The 6,616-nt window shown below is 37.9% G+C and overlaps 1 protein-coding gene across 2 annotated transcripts in view; it reads right to left on the reverse strand.

The window, feature by feature from the left end:
* The window catches only part of LOC140195569 (meiosis-specific coiled-coil domain-containing protein MEIOC-like), a 97,934-nt gene extending 94,324 nt beyond the window's left edge, over window positions 1-3,610 (reverse strand). For both annotated transcript variants that reach the window (XM_072254137.1, XM_072254138.1), the window contains exon 1: window positions 3,499-3,610. The gene's annotated coding sequence lies outside the window, so the exon portion shown is untranslated. The remainder of the gene's footprint in view (window positions 1-3,498) is intronic.
* Window positions 3,611-6,616: the final 3,006 nt, after the last annotated feature.

Raw genomic sequence — 6,616 nt, forward strand, 5'->3', positions numbered from 1 at the left:
ACCATGGTTGTATTATGTTTACTTCGAATACACATATTTAATATAATATCCAAAAGAACAGCATTTTTTATAGTATAACATTCCCTTAAAAGCTGTACTTTGGGCATAATAATGTTTATTTTTTCACCATGTTTATAAAGTGAACAATTACAACTTTAATTCTATCTAACTTAAAGAGCTTTTAAATTTTAACATGCTGTTCAAGTCTCAAGTAAGATAAAAAAAAACACGTCAAAATAAATCTGAATGTTAATAGAAATCAAAGTGGCACGCATGTAGAATTACACAAACCAAATTCCTGAAACAAAAGTTGTGTTCAAATCTTATTTGCTCCAACACAAACATGAGGAAATCTGCAGATGCTGGAATTTCAAGCCACACACACAAAAAATGCTGGTGAACGCAGCAGGCCAGGCAGCATCTATAGTGTCCTGACGAAGGGTCTCAGCCCGAAACGTCGACTGTACCTCTTCCTATAGATGCTGCCTGGCCTGCTGCGTTCACCAGCATTTTTCGTGTGTGTTACTTGAAATTCCAGCATCTGCAGATTTCCTCGTGTTTGTGCCATTGGGTTGCTACAGATAGCAACCCAATGACTTTAGTTACCCACTGTCAACACAGACCTGCTTTGCTGCCTCAGGGCCTGGACAGCTTGCAATCATTGAGGGAACAGTGTATTCTGAATTGTGTCAAGACACTTTACAAGAGAATGTTAATAGAAGTTAGGTAATGCAAAAGACAATGATCCGAAACACAAGAGTAAATCAACAACAGAATGGTTTAAAAAGAAAATTTGTATTTTGGAATGCAAGTCAGAATCCTGACCTTAACCCAATTGAGATGCTGTGGCATGACCTGAAGAGGGTTTTCATGCAAGGTATCGCAGAAATATCCCAGGAAAACCAGGTAACTGCAATTGTATAAAGCATCATACTTTATACAAATTATTTTATCACATTATCCTTTGATTTTCCCCTCAGTGACACCATGCACGATTAATTGATCTTTTTCAATTAGAGTTAATCCACATGATATCTATGTAGGTTTCTCATTCTAAATAAATTCTAATAAACTAGACAATCTCAAATCAAAAGTGTCCAGGGATGATACAACTTAGGGGACGAAAAATCACAAAACATCAAATTTCTAAATTGTTTATATTCACAACAAATGAGCAAATGTGCCAGAGAAGTGCGGGGTGGTGAAAGGGTACCAGGCTGGCAGAAGAAAATGAATGTATAATTTCAGGATATTCAAAGGACTTTGTACTTTACAAGTAATTAAGAGCAACAAACAATTAGGTTCATTTGCAGCCAATTAGGTAACTGAAGCGCAAGTTATTATTGTCATAAAGCAAACCATTGAGAATTGGAAAACCTGCATGCCAGATGATTTTTCTCAGCAGTGACAGCCATAGAAATCAATCCAAGTTTGAAAATGAATGCAATCAGGCAAAATGGAAAAGAGGCCAGACAATTCCAACCAAAATAAAATTAAGGAAATTTAACCAAAAAGTATTTAACCAAGTTTTTTTTGATTTGCTTCCTGGTCCAATGGCTTGACCATTCATTTCGCCTGAGGGTTCACATAAAAGTTAAAATATATCTCATTACCTCTTCTCAGGATATAGCTAAGAGTCATCCAGGTCTTACTGCAAATGCATGCTGTCATGGGCCCTTTCTTCAGAAAAGGATAGATCAATGGTGAAATAGTTAAAGATGTCTGGACATAACTCATCATCTTAAATGTAAGTGGGGAGAAATCTCTAGCACTGATGAGGGCCAGCAATAAAAAGGTCTTTCTTTCACATGGTTGCTTTGAAGTCCATTTCTTTTCCTACCCATGTACACAATTTAACTACAATTTAATGACTTGGATGAAGGTACAGTGGTGCTTCTAGTTGACTACACAGGTTTCCTCTGTAACACACACAAAATGCTGGAAGAACTCAGCAGGCCAAGGAGCATGCATGGAAAAGAGTATAGTCGACATTTCAGGCTGAGATCCTTCAACAGGTGTGTTGCCTAGATTTCCAGCATCTGCAGATTTTCTCTTATTTAGGTTTCCACTGTACATAGTTTCCTTACACATCCCAAAGACATACAAGTTGGCAGGGAAGTAGGCTACTCTAAATTAGCCCCAGAATGTAGCTAAGTGCTAGAATCAGTAGGACATTAATGGGAATCCAGGAGAAGTTGTTATGGGGAAAGATAAGTGGGGGAATGGGATTGCTCTAAGGTAACATACTTGATGGGCTGAGTAGCCTCCTTCAGTGTCATAGGAAATTACAAAATGCTGTGAGTATTTGCAATTTGTAAAGTTGAGTCAAACAGTAAGATATGTTGATAGAATTTACTAAAAGGCAACCAGCCTTATGTATTTAGTTTCAATATGGAGAGCTGTTGTGTTAGCTACTCATTGCAGTTCTGTGAAAGACAAATCACCATCTTAATAGTAAGAGATGAGGTGTATTAAGTTCTGTAGTCTTTAACTAAAGTCTATTTTTCTACCCAATAAAGTCTGAGATTTTGGTTAAAAGTAAAGAGAATTCAGATCTAATTTCCTGATGGACCTGTATGAAAGGTTTAAAAGTTCTCCTGATGTTGATTTATGGAAAATGTAGTTTATAAAGATACTAAAACTCAAATGCAATTAAACTAAAAAAAAATTTAGACTGCAATCACATACACTTAAATTTGGCCTGCTAAAATGACCATGATCCATGAAGTACAAGATTACAGTGGAGGCTATTTGTAACTGCTTGTATTTTTCTAATTACCTCCATACACGTATCTCAATGACTGGAGCACAATTACATTTAAACCTCGTTTGCTTGAGGTATTCCACAAAAATGAGACATTATGTACCTAAAAGATGTCATTATTTATCACCTGCATGCTTTCAGTTAAAAGCAGGCATTTGTTGCCTATTTAAGGATGTACTTCCATTTGTTCTGATCACACCAACGCTCCATCTATCCTGAAAAGGCTTGTACGCAAACTGTATTCCACCAATCGACATCCTTCTCTCACAGTTGAACATTAGCAGGTGCACAACTACCCCTCCCCCTACTAATTTCAACATTTATTCAATGAAATTATATTCATTTGTGGATGACAATAAATTTTAATTAACATATTCGGTACTTCAGAATCTGGGGTTTAAAAGGCAGTTTTTCTTAAAGGAAAAACAAGTTCCTAAGCGCATTTAATCAGATAGAGCAACTTGAATATGAATGATTATTTTTCTATGTTATTTGCTCAATTGGCAAATGCCCTGCAAACTGATTCCACAAATACTGTGCAGATATTGTTCAAAATAAGTCCGATATTCTAAAGATTAACAGCGCTCAAGCGCACTGGGAAAAAATTTGACATTTGCGGTTGTGATGATGGTTTCTTGATCGACGTTTACGTAATCAATATGCAGATTAATCATTTTCTGGCTGAGGAACAGGAGCAAACCGAAATATCGTCTTCTAAATTATGTTGTACTCACTTGAGTTGCGTTTAATAATATTTAATTCGTCTCACTTCTGTCACAATCACGACGTCCATTTACGTATAGCGCCAAGGAAAAGAGTCGCCATTAGTTCTACACCTTCTGAGTTGCTAACAGGAAACGCACTTTCAACCTTACAAGCAGGAAATGGATTATCAATTCTTAACATTTTCCTTCCTGTGCACCGACGTCTTAGTTGACAAGCCAGGGCGATCGGGATTTCCGAGAAACATAGCTGGGAATGAGGATCAATCGTGGCATTGCGTTAAAATAAACACAAATGAAGCCTAAGTATGGAACGATATCCAAAACTACTACAACTGAAATACCCTGGATGCGAAAATTTGAAATCATAGAACCACACGGCTTAATTATTGGGCGGTACTGTGGAAAGATAAAGGATTGCCATTTCAGGCCGACGACACCACGGAATCAAACTAACGTGTTGAGTATTTCAAGGCAATATATGATATAATTTCAGAAATGTTTTAGTTTTGCCGGCCCTACTAATTCATAGATTTACTATTTTCATCGTTCGATATTAAGGCATATAACGCTTTGAGAAGTAGAATGCAAATGATCCGCTATGTTACATTACATCTCCTTTGGGGAAAAAAATGCAGTAGTAAATATTGCATAATTCTAACCGCCTCTGTACTCAATCTTTTAGTATTGATTGTTAATTGAATGAAGTGAACTTTATTTGATGTGTCTACGTAATGTGCAAGAAAATTTATAATTTTTAAGAGCCAGTGGTTAATTCAGAAGTGTGTGCTGCAGTCCCTACTATTAGCATGAAAATTCATGCAACATAACCAAACTGCTGTAACTGACTTAAAATCTTTGAAAGCTATATAGAAATCTTGATCTCCCTATAACAAATCCTGATGAAGGGTCTCTACCTGAACCATCACCATCAATAATTTGCTGAACTCCACCAATATTTTGATTGTTACTCCCTTTTCTAAAGTTGTTTATGCACTGAAGCAATGGATGAACAACATAAGAAACTGATACAAGATAAAACCATTCAACCCATCAAGCTTGTTCCTTCATTCAATAAGGTCATGGCTGATCCATCTCAGCACAATTTTCCAGCACCATGTCTCTCATTCCTCCAGAAATCTATTTATCTGTGTTTTGAAAGAATGGTAACTGAACATCCATGGTGCTTCAAGATAAAGAATTCTTCAAGTTCAGCACTCTGAATGAAGAAATCTTGCATTATCTTAGTCCTAAATATTTTCATCTTATTTTTAAACTATGCCCCCAATCCTTAGCATATTCAAGTGAAATATTTTCCCTTCATTTCACTTGTAATATTTATAAATTTCAGTGATATCTCCTCTCAATCCTGTAAATTAGGTGTATTTAAGGCAAAGATTGTTAAGTTCTTGATCGGTAAGAGTTAAATGGAGAAAGTAGAAGGGATTTAGGGGGAAAAAAAGCATCCATGAATCAGTAACAGAGCAGACTCAGTCGTAATTCTGTTCCTACATTATTTTTAAGATACAGCACAGTAACAGGCCCTCCCAGCCCAACAAGCTTATGCAGCCCAGTTACACCAATGTGACCAACTAATGTGCTAACCCATGTGTCTTTGGAATGTGGGAGGAAACCAGAGCACCCATACTGTCACAGGGGATCATACAAACTCCTTACAGAAAGTGGTGTGAACTGAACCTGCATCGCTGGTACTGAAATAGCGTTACTCTAACTGCTGCACTGCCATACCAGCTCTATTCTTATAGTCTTAACTCTAGAGAATACAAGTTAGTCATATTGTACATGAAGTTCTTTTTTAAATTCAGTCAAGGGATGTGTGCTTTGCAGACTGAGGCAGCATTTAATTGCTCATTCTTAAATAACCTTCAGAAGGAGGTGATGAGCTACCATGTTTAACGTTTGCAATCCTTGGGGTGTCGGTATAGCCACAATGCCATGAAGGAAAAAGATCCAGGATTTGACCCAGCAACAATGAAGTTCAAAGTTCAAATCAAGTTTATTATCTAGGTACAGATACGGCATCGTTCCTTGTTTCCTTGTGGGCATACTCAGTAAATCCAAGAAACATAACAGAATCAATGAAAGACTGCACCCAACAGTACAGACAACCATTGTGCAAAAGACTACAAACTGTGCAAATACAAAAGAAAAAAATAATAAATAAGCAATAATCAACAACTTGCGATGAAAAGTCCTTGAAGGTGAGTCCTTAGGTTGTGGGAACAGTTCAGTGATGAGCCAAGTGAAGTTGAGTAAAGTTATCCCACTGGTTCAACAGCCTGATGGCTAAGAGGTATTAACTGTTCCTTAACCTGATGGTGTGGGTTCTGAGGCCCCTGTACCTTCTTCCTGATGGCAGCAGCGAGAAGAGAGCATGGCCTGGGTGGTGGGGGTCCTTGATAATGGATGCTGCTTTCCTGCAACAGTACTTACAGTAGATATGCTCAACAGTGGTGACAGTTCCACGTGTGATGGATTGGGCTATATTGACTATTTTTCATAGGATTTCCCATTCAAGGCATTGAATACCAGGCTGTGATGCAACCAGTCAATATATTCTCCACTACACATCTATAGAAGTTTGTCAAAGTTTTAGATGTCATGCCGAATCTTCGCAAATCTATCTTCGTAATTGCACTTATGTGCTGGACCTAGGACAGATCCTCTGAAATGATAGCACCAAAGAATTTAAAGTTGCTGACCCTCCTCACCTCTGATCTCCTGATGAGGACTGGCTCATGGGCCACCAGTTTCCTCCTCCTGAACTCAGTAATCAGCTCCTTAGTCTTGTTGACATTGAGTGAGAGGTAGTCGTTGTGGCACCACTCAGCCAGATTTCCAGTCTCCTATATGATTTGTTACCACATTTAATTTGACCAATGACAAAATCATAAGTGCACACAGTCATAAATGTGAAGTGAGTAGAGCTGGGGGATTAACCACACAGCCTTGTAGCACACCTGTGATGTGGAGATTGGGGAGATATTGTTGCCAATCCAAGCTGACTAGGGTCTGCAAGTGAGGAAATGGAGGATCCAAAGGAGATATTGAGGTCAAGCTTGTTGATTAGTTTTGAGGGGATGATAGTATTGAATGCTGAGCTGTAGTT

Source organism: Mobula birostris, chromosome 3, assembly GCF_030028105.1.
Source record: "Mobula birostris isolate sMobBir1 chromosome 3, sMobBir1.hap1, whole genome shotgun sequence".
NCBI classification, from domain to species: domain Eukaryota; kingdom Metazoa; phylum Chordata; class Chondrichthyes; order Myliobatiformes; family Myliobatidae; genus Mobula; species Mobula birostris.